This window comes from Equus quagga, chromosome 3 (genome assembly GCF_021613505.1).
Source record: "Equus quagga isolate Etosha38 chromosome 3, UCLA_HA_Equagga_1.0, whole genome shotgun sequence".
Taxonomy (NCBI): domain Eukaryota; kingdom Metazoa; phylum Chordata; class Mammalia; order Perissodactyla; family Equidae; genus Equus; species Equus quagga.
In genome coordinates this window covers 35,318,618-35,333,339 of record NC_060269.1, presented here as the reverse complement: position 1 = coordinate 35,333,339, position 14,722 = coordinate 35,318,618, and the positions used below count along the sequence as shown (strand labels likewise).

General features: G+C 42.9%; 1 protein-coding gene across 4 annotated transcripts in view; it reads right to left on the bottom strand.

Moving 5' to 3' along the window:
- Nucleotides 1-14,722, bottom strand: part of EDNRA (endothelin receptor type A) — an 80,272-nt gene that overhangs the window by 53,034 nt on the left and 12,516 nt on the right. The window contains exons 3-4 of one of the 4 annotated variants that reach the window (XM_046657057.1): nucleotides 13,921-14,092; nucleotides 169-1,705 (exon numbers count right to left, since the gene is read on the bottom strand). The gene's annotated coding sequence lies outside the window, so the exon portion shown is untranslated. Of the gene's footprint in view, nucleotides 1-168; nucleotides 1,971-13,920; nucleotides 14,093-14,722 lie in introns of those variants that run through there. The other 3 variants (XM_046657059.1, XM_046657060.1, XM_046657061.1) reach the window with 3 other exon arrangements.

Below are 14,722 nucleotides of genomic sequence, written 5' to 3'. Positions count from 1 at the left end.
CGCCACGCGCCCTTGGGCAGGTGGGTGCCAGCTCCTGTGCGGAGGGTCCCTAAGACGCAGGGCGCTGGGCGAGAACGCTTCCGGCTCGCCGTTCCTCCCAACCGAGGGGCCCAGGCGGCGTCTCTCCCACCCCCGCTCGGGTCCCCGAGAGGAAAGAGTTGCACCGACCGTGGAGCTGGGCGGGCGCAGACAGCTGCTCGGTCCGCGCGCGGCGCCGGGGCGAGAGGAAGCGGAGCCGGCGAGGGTGGGTGGCGCGTGTCCCGGGCTCCGGTTAGGCGGTGGCCCCGGCTGCACAGCTGCCTCCGCTTGGGAAAACTTCCTGGGCACGGCTTCTCCCGGGAGGTCTCCCCGAGCCTCCAGCGTCCGGCCACCGGGTGGGATGGAGCCTCTCCACCTCCTGTCCACAATCGCCAGACCAGAGATGACTGTACGCGCCCGCCCGCGCGCGCGAGCTCTCAAGAAAAAGAAAACTCCGGGGGAACACGCCTCCCGTCTGTCCTCCCCTTCTCCTCCCTAAGCTCCCAGACCCTCTACTTCACTTTAGGACTGCAAGGACGTCCTAACCTTCCAGCCCTCCTAGGAGGCAGCCTCTAGAAAGCGCAGAGCTGCCGCCCCCTCCCAGGCCCTGAAGGGCAGGAGTCTTAACTATTTCGTTCCCGAAATGAAGGTGTGGGGGGTGGAGGCGGTAATGGAAGGAGGAGGGCAGTTTGACAGACCGAGACTCAGACCTGAGGAAGGCCTTGCGGAGAAACCCATTTCCTTCCCAGTAAGTGCAGGCAGATTTGATCTGTGATGGAGCGACTGCAGACAGAGGCAGGGTCCGAGCATGGTTTCTCCTCTGCTTTCTCTGACCCCTTTGCCTAGCTTGTATGCTCCCTCTTAAGCTTATAGCAAGTTCAAGAGCCATCGTGGTCAGTAAATTACTGGATCAAGTACGCTGCGCTCCTATCTTGGCCCTTGAAGCCAGCACACCAAAGCTACACGCCGCTAGCCCAGCACAAATCAGGAGCCCCTGGAGAGTGGGTGGAAGGGTCCAGAGTGTGGCTCAGAGAAACTTATGATTCCCCAAGAAATCCAAACAGTGAGGGTGCAGAGGCTGGGTCTTAGCATCTTTATATGATAGAGATTTTTATCCTAATTGGGGAGTGGGAGAGGAGATGAAGTACGAAGGCCATTGCCTGTGACATGTGAGGAAAAATTGAGGGCTCCTTAGAGAAGGCCCGGCATTGGGGTCCTTCAGTGCCCTGCTGGTGTGGGGCATATTGTGGAAAGGAGAGTTTGAAGCACTGGTAACATTATATTAGACGGTTCTGGTTATCTATTGCCGCTAAAGAAAATCACCCTAAGACCACAGCGGCTTAAAACAACAACAATTGTTTACTTTACTCATCAAGCTGCGATTTGGGCCGGCCTTGGCTAGGACAGCTCATCTTCGCTGGAGCAGGAGTCTGCGCTGCCAAGATAGTTCACTCACTTGGTGATGAGTGTTGGTTTTTCTCCATATGTGTCTCTCCACAAAGTAGTTTAGGCTTCCTCATAGGGTGGTGGCTGGGTTCCAAGAAGGAGTGTCCCAAGAAACAGGAAGTGGAAGTTGCCAGTTTCTTAAGATCTGGGCCTGGAAATTGGTGCAGTGTCACTTTTGCAGAATTCTACTAGTCAAGCAGTCGCAGATCCCAGATTCAAGGTGAGGGCATAGAGACGCCACCTGGCAATGCAGAGAGTGTCAAAGAATTTGAGGGGCATTTTGTGAAACCATCAAAGAGATCCACAGAATGTTGCCATTGAAACGGGCCTTCATAGTCATTTAGTCCAATTGGACTAGGTATTACCCTGTGCGTTAACTTATTCTATCTGCAGCTTCCCCATGTTGGACAGTCAGCCAGCTAAGATAACCAGTAGCATTTTTTTTCCTTAAAGATTGACACCTGGGCTAACATCTGTTGCCAGTCTTCTTCTTCTTCTTCTCCCCAAAGCCCTGCAGTACGTAGTTGTATATTCTAGTTGTAGGTTCTCTGGTTGTGCTACGTGGGACACCACCTCAGCATGGCTTGATGAGCAGTGCCATGTCCACGCCCAGGATCCGAACCAGTGAAACCCTGGGCGGCCGAAGCAGAATGCGCCAACATAACCACTGGGCCACAGGGCTGGTCCCAACCAATAGCTTTTATAAGTGCCTTAGTTTGCTTTAAATAAAAAAGATGGCTTTTCAAGCACATGGCTTGGCAAGCTGACAATATTTTCAGAGAAGAAAAAGTTGTAGCTACTTCCCAGAAAAGGCAGTTCTACACCACACTTCACACTTTGGAGTTTGAAAAGTGCTAGATTTCAGCCTCTATCCACCCTGTGACCAGACACACTTGGACAGTGCACAACTTGCATGACTGAACATGTCAGTCTATCCATTCTTTGGTAGAGCACATGCATCAGCCCCTACCTTCTGGGACAGCTCATCCCACTGTGGTGCAGGTCTAGTTATTAAAAATTCTTCCTTCACACACGTTAGGGTGGCTATTATCAAAAAGCAGAAAACCCAACAAATGTTGGCAAGGATGTGGAGAAACTGGAACCCTTGTACCTTGCTGGTGAGAATGTAGAATAGTGTAGTATCTGTGGAAAACAGTATGGCAGTTCCTCAAAGACTAAACAAAAAATTAGTGTATGATTCAGCAACTCCACTTCTGGATATAAACCCCAAACAGTTGAAAGCAGAAACTCAAACAGATTTTTGTACATCCATGTTCATAGCAGCCTTCTTCACAACAGTCGAAAGATGGAAGCAACCCAATGTGCAGCTATGGATGCATGGATAAACAAAATACAGTATACACGCATACAATGAAATATTATTTAGCCTTAAAGCAGAATGAAATTATGATATGTGCTACAACATAGATGAACTTGAAGACATTATGCTAGGGAAATAAGCCAGATGCGAAAGGACACATATTGTATGATCCACTTATCTGAGGTACCTTTATGAGTAGAAGTCAAAATCCTAGAGACAGAAAGTAGTGTGGTGGTTAGCAGGGCTGGCGGAGAGGGAGGGCTGAGGATTTATTGTTTAGCGTGTTTCTGAGTTTCGGTATGGGATGATCAAAAAGTTCTGGAGATGGATGATTGTACAACAATACGAATGTACTTAATGCCACAACCGTACACTTAAAAATGGTCTAAATGACAAATTTATATTATATATATTTTACCACAATAAAAAAATTCTTCCTGACACTAAGATGAAATCTGCCTTCCCATCATATTACCTGTTGACGTGCCCTATAAGTTCATAAAGTGAATTTATAGCCCAAGAAGGACCTTCAAATATAAGTAAATATGTTGATGTGGATCACCAGCATAGATTTGCCTTTGTAAGGGACCGGGAATGCCTCATTCTAGGTGAGAACAACTCAAACTTTCCTTAGTTGTTGGAGATTTATAGTCTCATCTTCTCTGCTTTATTTTGGGAACAATGACTTCAGTGGATTTAAACCAGTTTTTATTCAAATTAACTACTTCCAGTAATCCCTCTTCCCATGGCCAAGACTTTATATATTTGCCCCATCTCTATATCCCCTGCTTTGTAGTATTTTTTTTTTGAGGAAGATTAACCCTGAGCTAACATCTGCCACCATTTTTGCTGAGGAAGATTGGCCCTGAGCTAACGTCCGTGCCCATCTTCCTCTGTTTTATACGTGGGACGCCTGCCACAGCATGGCTTGACAAGCAGTGTGCAGGCCCACACCTGGGATCTGGACTGGCGAACCGCAGGCCTCCGAAGTGGAGCGAGTGAACATAAGCACTATGCCACCGGCCAGCCCCACTGCTTTGTACTTTTAATGAACATATGATTAGTATGTTTGGCTAAGTTTCTCAACTTGATTTCCAAAGGTTATTTCTTTTCCCTGGAAGGTGGGTTGGAGGCCTGCTGGGTTTCAGGAAGACTTTCTTAAATCACACTCGATGTCTGGTTCAAGCAGCTCATTATATGGAGCATTACTGTAATGGTGGTTACCGTGACTTTTCTCAGCATCATATTATCATTATTGATTTCCTGAACAATAATTGCTGAAGATTGAGAACTACTCAAGATAGCACTTAAAAGCCAACTTTTCATATGTCCTTCGGGTAAATGTTATTATGAATTTAAATTTCTTGATTCAAACTTGCAAATCCATTTCACAATTGCTAGTTCCTAAGATCCTCGAACTTGAGATGCAATAAAGGGTTTGAGTCTCACAGTATTTTCTGGGAATGTTGTGCTCATTTTAGGGTTCCTTGGGGGAAATAAAACATGAAGGCTTCAGAGAAGAACCACAAAGATGAAGAAAAGCTGGGAAGCTGGTTGTGAGAGGAAAGGTGGAGGAAGTGGGGGAATGTGCATCAGAGACCTGAGCTGGTCACTGAGTCTTCACGCTGGGCAGTGCCATGGAGAAGACTTGCTGTTGGCAGTGAACATCACTGGCCTGGAGAAGAAAAAGCAAGCCCTGTGAGTTGAAGGTCCATTTTTAATTAAAATTCACTATAGGCAGTTTGTTTTCAAAACGAAGTATTCCAAAATGTTAGTTTGTCGATGGATTGCTAAGGATTCTGAAGTGTTTTCTCACTGCAATAATGTTGCGTGTGGTGGTCGAGACCGCAGGTTATCTCATCAAAACGTACTTAAGGCATCATTTAGCCCAATGTTTCATAAACTGCTGGTGGCCTCATTGGAGGGCTGAAAAATCAGTTGGTCTTAGCATCACTAATGACTAGGCAAGCAGATATCAGATGTCCTCTGATGATATATTCCATCTGGCCCAAAATGTTTAACTTGAATCAAGACTTTAGCTATTCCAGTTTCCAGGAAAGATAGGAGATAGACACACAAATTAAACAAATACCCTGAGGAAGGAAATAGGGAAATCCAGAAAGTATGACAGTTTACAGGACAACGAGCCCTGTCTCTTCAACAAGTTACTCAATGAAGAAGGGAGATTTTTCAAGATGAAAAGTGACTTAAAGAAACACAACAAGCAGTTGCCCTGTCCTGGGTTGGATCCTGGTTTTGATAAACCAACCATAAAGAACATTCTTTGGATAACCAGGAAAATTTAGATTTGAATGCTCTTAAGAAATTAATAATTTTATTAATTGTGAAATTAATTTTATTAAATGATTGGTTGGGGCATATAGAAGAATGGTCTTATGATTTAGAGAGTCTTTTAGGAGAGATATAATTTGCTTTTAACTGCCAAAGCAGAAACAAAAATGATATGAGTTTAAAAATAGGAGTGAAAAGTACCCAAAGACTTGGCACAAAATAGGATCTCAATAAATGATAGCTCTTTTCATTTTCATTCTTTCCTTCCTCGTTTGTCAGTGAGGTGACTGGTAGAGCAGAATAAGCAGCTTCACGTGACAACATGGATGACTTCAGGAAGGTGTCACAGCAGTAGTGACATACAAGGAGCTGCAAGGTAAAAGCTAGAAAGGATCTGAAGCCTAAATTTGGCCGTGAGGAGAGCAGTCCTCCTTTGCAGAGCTTATGCGACACTGCTGCTGGAGTCCCTTTAACAAGGTGGGAGGGGCCTGAGTGTTCCAGAATTTGCTCATGAGGACTAGAGGCCAAGATGGGTGCTATGATGACATCGCTGTGACTCTGACTCTTGAATGTTCCTTTGCTGGTATGGGCTTGGGAACTGTAGGTTGCACTTGTAATAACAGAAGAAAAACCAAAGCAAAAAAGCCCAAGTCTTTAAGTCTTGAATAAAGGAGACTTAATCAAAAGAGGTGATGGCAGCTGTCCTGTGGGGTGACTTCAGAGCAGAGGGGTGAGGGCAGTTAGCTTACAGTTGGTTGTTTAGATATGGCAGGGAAACTCAGGATAGATTTCGAAATTGGCAGAAAAAGATTGCTAGGTGTCCTGTCTAGTGCAGTCTTCTGTGTCACTTGTGACTTTTATCATCTTTGAGCTATTTTATAACTCTGTAAGTTGTAGACAACTGATAGCAATGCAAGTGATTCTTGTCCATAGAAACAAAAATTAACTTTGGTTGGTGGAGATGCAAGTGCTTCTTGCCTTGTGGATGTTGACCAATCCTCTTAGTCTGCTCAAGCTGCCATAACAAAACACCACAGTCTGGGCGGCTTGAACAACAGAAATTGATTTTCTCACAGTTCTGGAGGCTGGAAAGTCCAAGATTAGGGCACCACTATGCTCAGGTTCTGGGGAGAGCTCTCTTCCTGGCTTTAGATGGCTGCCTTCTGGCTTGTCTTCACATGGCAGAGGGAAAGAGAGAGAGTGTGACATATATATCATGTATATGTGTATAGAGAGAGAGCATGAACATGCACACACTCTGGTCTCTCTTTTTATAAGGATGCTAATCCTATCATTAGGGCCCCATCCTTATTACCTTACCTAATCCTAATTACATCCCAAATGTCCCACCTCTAAATATTGTGACATTGGAGATTAGGGTCTAATGGGTTCTCATCACCAATTTCTTTCTTTTTCTTTTACTTCTTTTTAAAGATTGGCCCTGAGCTAACATCTGTTGCCAATCTTTTTTTTTTTTTTTTGCCTCTTCTCCACAAAGCACCCAGTACATAGTTGTATATTCTAGTATTCTAGTTGTAGGTCCTTCTAGTTCTGCTGTGAGGGATGCTGCCTCAGCATGGCTTGATGAATGGTGCTAGGTCCGTGCCCAGGATCCGAGCCAGTGAAATCCCGGACCCCCGAAGCAGAGCATGTGAATTTAACCACTCAGCCAAGGGGCTGGCCCCCGATCACCAATTTCAATGTGTGAAGGTGTGTGTGTGTTTGGGGGGTTCCCCACACCACATCAAGCAATTCTCTGACACCAGCTGGGAGTCCTACAATTCAACTCAATTCTGACACTGTCTACCCAGAAATAGCATCAGACTCCACAGGTTGAGGGTCAGTCCCCCAAGACCGCCCTCCACTTCAGACGCCAATCACAAGCCCAGGTTGTTATCTGTACTTCTGACCAATCGGCTATAAATCAGAGATTCCCACGACCCCCTCGATGGGTTTGATTATTTGCTAGAGTGGCTCACGGAACTCAGGAAACTCGTTTGCTCACCAGATTACTGATTTATTACAAAGGATATGAATCAATAGCCTGAAGAAGAGATACATAGGGTGAGGTCCTGAACAAAGGAGCTTCTGTCCTTGTGGAGTTTGGGGCCCAGCATGGTGGCACTTGGAAGCCTTCTGGTTCCCTGACCTGAAAGCTCTCCAAACCCACCCATTTTACATTTGTTTATTTATTTATTTTTTGAGGAAGATTAGCCTTGAGCTAACTGCTGCCAATCCTCCTCTTTTTGCTGAGGAAGACTGGCCCTGAGCTCACATCCATGCCCATCTTCCTCTACTTTATATGTGGGATGCCTACCATGGCGTGGCGTGCCAAGCGGTGCCATGTCTGCACCTGGGATCCGAACCCGGGAACCCTGGGCCACCGAAGCGAAATGTGTGCACTTAACTGCTGTGCCACCAGGCCGGCCCCACATTTTGGGTTTTTATGGAGTCTTTATTACATAGGCATAATTGGTTAACACATTGGCCATTAGTGATTGATTTAATCTTCAATCACCTGCCCTAGCCCCCCTTAGGAAATCAAAGTATGGGGCTGAAATTTCCAACCCTCTATTCATGGTTGGTTCCCCTGGCAACCAGCTCCCTCCTTAGGTGCTTTCCAAAAGCCACCTCATTAAAATAAACCCAGTTGTAACAAGACACCCAGTTCACCTTCATGAATCTGAAGTGTTTACAGGCACTGAAGACGAGAGACCAAATATTATAACAAAAGTTACTTCCATTGCTCTTATCACTCAGGAAATTCCAAGAGTTTTGGGAGCTGTGAACCAGGAATCTTGGACGTAGACCAACTATATGTAAGACATATATTTTGGTCGTCTGAATGACCAAATATATATTTCTTATAAGTTACAATATCACAAGGTTTCAACATATGTATTTGGGGGGACACAAACATTTCATATAGTTTACAAGATTCCACCACTGGCCACCCACATTCATGTCTTTCTTGCATGCAAAATACATTCATTCCATCCCAACCGTCCCAAAAGTCTTAACTCATTCCAGCATCAACTCCAAAATCTAAGGCCCAAAGTCTCATTTAAATATCATCTGAATCAGATCTGGGTGAGACTCTACGTATGATTCATCCTGAGGCAAAATTCCTCTCCAGCTGTGAACCCATGAAACCTATGCTTCCAAAATACAATGGTGGGATAGGCATAGGATAGACGATTTCTTCCTATGTAAGAGGAAGTTATAAGATTATTTTATCTATAGGGTTTTTTTATGCTTTATGATTGTATGATTCATTTCTCATGGAGCTTATCTTATAATGGTGTTAGGATCAAAATGGATATTTTGGATGTAAAATAGATATTTAGGATATAAAATAGACTATATTTAGGAAATAAGGTGTTCTCATGTATCATTCATATGATGAAAGGTGATATTACCACCCAAGGGGTGTTGTCTGCCCCCCTTGCAACAAGACATGCCAATAGTCAAGAGGCAAGGTGTTAGGAGAGAAAGGGATTTATTACAGCTTGCTAGCAAGGGAGATGATGGCCGACTAATGTCCAAAAGAACCATCTTACAAAGACTACAGGCCAGTTGTACTAGAGGCTGGTCTCCAGGTAAGGGAGGCAGCTGGTCTCCGGGTGGGGGTAGACATCTGGTCTTAGTTCCTGATAGTCTTTTGTTTTACTGGATATGCATCAGAAGACGGAGCAAGGCCTATGATCTATACCCTGATCTTTCAGTTGTCATTGATGATGGTTATCAGCATAGGCTTTCTGCCCCAGGGGTCATCATAATCCTCAGGAACTCAAAAAAGCAAAGTTATCAACTTAAAGCAGCTGGGAAGGGCCATAAAATCTACAGAGCATGTCCATGCTAGTTAATCAGAGCTCATTCAAAGTTACAGTATGGTTTCTTTTCTACAATATGGCTTCCCTTATGTCAACCTAGTACTGAGCCCTTATCAGTGATATGGTGAAAGAAAACTTTTAGGAAGATTAATTTGGCAGAAGTGTTTTACATATCTGAATGGAAACTAGGAGCAAGAAGACAGGCTGGAGTGTTATCTTAGTATAAAGCATGAGAATAGAGAATAAAATGCTAATGGACACTGCTTTGGTGTTTTTGGGCTAAATTGTAAGGTACAAACCTTACAGACATTTAAAATGAAGAAGACAAATGTAGCAGTTAGCTTATGCTGTATAACAACCCCCCCCCCCCCACCAAAGAATACATATTGGCTTAAAACAAAATTGTTTATTGCTCATGATTTTGTGGGTCAGCAATTTGGGCTAGGCTCATCTGGGTGGTTCTTTTGCTGCTCTTGGCTGGGCTCATTCATGCAGTTTCCTCATGTATCTGCAACAAGCTCTCATTGGATGGCCTTGCTCACGTATCTGGCTCTTGGCTGGAATAAGGGATTGTCAGGGCCATGTGTTTTTTTTTTTGAGGAGGATTAGCCCTGAGCTAACATCCATGCCCATCTTCCTCTACTTTTTATATGTGGGACGCCTACCACAGCATGGCTTTCCAAGAGGTGCCATGTCCGCACCTGGGATCCCAACCAGCAAGCCCTGGGCCGCCAAAGCAGAACATATAAACTTAACCGCTGTGCCACTGGGCCAGCCCCCAGGGCCATGTGTTTTTCATCATCCAGCAGGCTAGCCTGTCTCCTTCATCTAGTGGCATCAGGATTCCAAGTGCAGCAAGAAAGGGCAAGCGCCAGTGACCAAGGATTCTTTAAGTGTCTACTTGCATCGTGTTTGCTATTATCCTAATGGCCAAAGCAAGTAACGTGGTCAAACCCAGAGTCAGTATTGGAGGAGACTAACCAAGGGCATGGGAAGAGAGAGAGGAAATTATCTCAGCCATTTTTGTAACCAATTTAATGCAACTGAGAATTGTTTTGGTGGGAGTAGGGTTGCAGATCGGATCTAGCGGATGAAGCAAGAAGAGTAAAAAAATGACTCCAAAATTTCCTGAAGGGAATTCTGAACAGTTTACCAATATTTATTGACTAAATACTGTGTACCAGGTTTTGTGCTAGGAATAGAGATTTAAAAAACCAACAATGAGTAGGACATGACCCTATTCTAAAGAAGCCCAGAGTCTAATGGAGGACAAGATGTGCAAACAGCTTAAAAACAACTCTGTAAGTACTAGGATAGAGCTATCTGCTAGAGAGGTGGTTGGGAAACATGTTCTGCAAAGAGCTATTTAGTAAATATTTTGGCTTTGTGGACCCTACAGTCTCTGTCACAACTGCTGAACTCTGCTGTTATCCCACAAAAGGAGCCACTATATAAGCAAAGTAGCCAGATGAGGAAGACTGACCGTGAATCCATCAGGGTACCTGGAAAGGGAAACCAGGCTTGAGGGGCAGGATGGGCTTATGTGGGAAGAAGAGGAATTCAGTTTTTAAACAGTTTGAGAACACTCAAGGTGACGTGACTGATATCAAGGTCATCTGGGTTTTAGGCCTGGGTCTAGGAGAGGGCTTCAGGCTTGAATTCTAAGAGCGTACTAGTCAGTAACTGAAGCCATGAGTTGGATGCATTTCATTTGGAGACTGAATAGGAGAAAGAAAAGGGCAAAGAAATCAGGAGGAGCCTTGTACAAAGCATTTGTTAGGATAAGTAACAACTGGAAGCTTGTCAAACTGAGAAGCATCAGAGAAAGAAGCAGGGAAGGGTGGTGTCTGTGACATGAAAGAAGAGAGGTTCAGGAATGAATGGGCGGTCAAGAGAGGTCAACGAGAATGAAGAGTGAGAAGGGGTCATGGATATGGGCAATAAGGGGGATATTGTTCTGGGGATGTCAAGCCGAGCCTTTAGGCAAACTCTTCGCTTTACACACATTCAAAATAACCTGGTAATTAGAAACAGTGCAAAAAGACATGCAGGAACGTTCCTAAGCGGAGAGTATAAATCTTTTTGCTAAATTTATTTTTGTAATATGTGGAAGAAAAATCAACACCGTCTACAATTAGCATGTGCTATACTAGGCTTTTTTCCAAGACTTCTTGGTAAATTTTGGTAAAGGAATTTTATTGGGAAACAATTCTATTTATATTTTTATATAGAGATGAACAAGAGACAAGGAAGCTTGCATGTTAAGTTTGAAGCAAAGCCATTTTAAGTTCTAATTTTTAGTTTTTAAATGTGAAACTGTTTTCCATTACCTTATCTGAATTCTGAGTTAAAGAACCAATGGTTGAGATTTCTAGCTTTTCATGTATGTTTATCAATTAAATGCAAATAATGTTTAATGCAGAGTGTGTTCTGTAGCAAAGGCTTCCAAATTTTTTCACCTTAATTTTAAGACTACTGTTTTGAAATAGATGTCCAAAACTGGTTATGGGTTTTGTGATGTAAAGAGTTCAGAATTTAGATTTCAGAATTCTATTCTCAATATGCTGTCTCCAACAACTCAGTCATCTCCTGTGGATATTAGGTGGCCTTCCCAGACACTCTTTTTATCCCTCAACTGGAAGATGTAGAGATGGATTTGCCTGAAGGATGATGGCTAGACTAGACAGCATCTCAAGAACCTTTGTTTACAGCTTTCTGATTTGGATATATTTGGGAGGACATTTCTATTTGCTTGCTAGGGCTGCCGTAACAAAATACCGCAGGCTAGATGGCTTCAATAACAGAAACTTATTTCTCACAATTCTTGAAGCCACAAGCCTGAGATCAAGATGTCAGCAGGTTTGGTTTCTTCTGAGGGTTCTCTCCTTGCCTTACTGATGGCAGCCTTCTTGCTGTGTCTTCACTTGCTCTTTCCTCTGATGAGTGAATACATGTATGTCCTAATCTTCTTTTCTGATAAGGACACCAGTCACATTGGATTAGGGCCCACCGTATGATCTCATTTTGCCTTAATTACCTCTTTAATGCCCTGTCTCCAAATACAGTTGCATTCTGAAGTATTGCGGGTTAGGACTTCAACATACGAACTTTAGAGGGGTCACAATCCAACCCATAACAATGTCTAACACTTGCACTCTGTGGCTGAAATGGCAACATAATTTTGCAGATGTGTTTAGCACACACCTCTACACTCTAGGCTCTATGGCCCCACTCCAACTTGCTGTTTCAGGTATCGTCCTTTGGGTTTGAAGCATTTAAAAAAATGTTCATTGTTTGCTTTATGTGCTTCATAAATGCATATATTTCTGTGGAAGTATTTTAAAGTAAGTCACAGACATCCTAACGTTCACTTCTAAATATTCGATTATCTCTAAAATGTAAGAACGTTTTCCTATTGAATTGATTTGTGATTTTATTAATGTTTATTTCTTCTCCAATATGTGAATTCAATTTTGATATTTTCCTGAAGCCCTTGTGTTTTGCTGTCCACTTTTAATCAAGTGTGCATAATATCTTCTAGGTTAGTGTTTCATCAACATTTTATAAGTTGTAAAGCCTTCTGTGGTTAAGCAACCTTAGGAAATGCGGATGTAGGTGAGTCTCAAGGATGTGGTGAAGTATCATTACTCACCGTTTTTGTAATCTTATGTTGATCTTTGTCACTACAGGTAAAGTTTATTCATGCTATAGTTTTGTGATTTCTGTCCATGTGAGACAAAAAGAAAATCATACCTCGAGAGGATATTAAGTTTTAGCCATTGTTTTTGACAACATTTTAAGCTCTTTGAGCCCTTACTCACTTTTTTCCTTGGAGATGCTCTCTTTTTCATCTGTGGGCTGTGGTAATGTTTCCCCAGAAAGTTTCTGTTCTTTAGTCTTAATACTTGGTAGGAAGTAACTTAAGAGTTCATATGAACAGCCCCACCCATCTTCTTTCTATCCTTATTCAGAACCAGTTGTACAATTCAGAGAACCTCTGTGTAGTTAGCTTGCATCTACATTCCCATCCCAGAATCCTGCAAGGATATTCACTATATAAAACTATATAAACTATATAAAACGGACACTCCTGATTGTCTTCTCTCTCCGTCAGCACTGCAAAACGAAATCCTACTGGTCTGTATTTATCATCTGTTACAGTTAAGGCCCTACTTTGGAGCCTACGTGCTCTCTGAGTTTAGTCAGACACATATATTTCACAACTCTCAAGCAAGTGCTATCCGATTTCACCCTCTCCTGTCATCCAGCCTTCACATACACCACTCGCTCTGACCAGAATACCCTCCCAATTCCTTTCAGAAACACTTCTCCTCCTCCCGTCACAACCTCTGACTCACCTCCCCAGTGAGCGAGTTCCAGACGGGGCCAGCGGAGGCCACTAGCACTCACCACTCCAGGAATTAGAAGGTGTCCATTTTCCCCATTTTCTGGATTACTTAAATGCGTGTTTAATTATATTCCTTTTTTTTTTTTAGTTTTCCTTATTTGAGCTTTATAGTTGAAAAGAATATGATAGATATAGTCCTTGGTCCCACAAATTTTAAAAGCTAACTGGATGAGCATGTAGAGCCACTGTGCTGCCCACCTCGGGATGGAGTATTTCCAGGGTAGGAACTGATTTTTTTGTTGTTGAGAATAGTTTGCATTCAGTTCACTTAACTTTTTCAAATTGCATTTATAGCCAACATTTTTAAGCCTCATAGTATTCCTATGAGAAAGATAGGGCAAGTATAGGCAAATCTCATTTTCTCACCAGAATGTCTCTGGAAACTGCATCACAAGGTGAGTCATTGTAAGGAGATCTTATTTTTCCCCAAGAGAAAATGTTAAATTTGGAGGTCACATACCTTAACTAAAGACTCCCACTTATCTTAGAGCTATTCTAAACACAGTATAGTAGGTGCTTAATTAAAAAAAACCTGACAAAATGCTTTCACATTCTTTTCCTCACTATCAATGTTCTTAAAAACAAAACCCAGAGAGTTTTACCTTCACTGTCTCCAACATCCTCCATTTGTTCAAAGTTATAAATGTGGTTGCTTGATACCAGATAGATGAAAGTTTCTATCCTTCAGAGACCTTGGGCCTCCAAACACTTTGTTGACAGTTTGATGTCAGGACTCCTCATACTTCATTGATATCTATAAATATTGTTACCAGGCTATAAGATAAAAAATGAAGCATTATCACAATTGTGCTACAACTACAATAAGATAGTATCTTAAGTACATATACTCTGGATGGTGGCAAATATGAATTACTAAAGGCTATAAAATTAATGTGCATATTAATTATCATTGCATGAATATAGCTAGGAGCGGGGAGGGACCACTCATTGTAACAGAGGATACGTTGATTATAGAGGTACAGCAACATGAACACTGGTAATATTTGCGGTAGAAAGATGAGAAAGCTATTTTCAGATCGCTTCTATTTTCTCAGTGAAATGGGAAGTAAAGCCATTAGTTGAAAGTGAAGATCGAGGATGAATTAATGGAGGTTTGAGAAAAAGAGAAGGGATGAAATGATTGTCTCTAGTCCTAGACCCTGGGACAGTGATTGACTAGGGTGTAATGTAAGAATGGCAAGCAATACAGAGGGCCCTGCAGAGATTTGTGTTAGCAACATGGAGATGAGGCCATGTTGAGTGTTCTTCAAATGCAGAGGAGGCAGAGACTTGATTTCAATTGTTCATAGTAGTGGTTCTCAACTGGAGGCAGTTTTGCCCCCAAGGGGACATTTGTGTCTGGAGACATTTTTGATTGACGCAACTGGGAAGGTGCGTGTATGG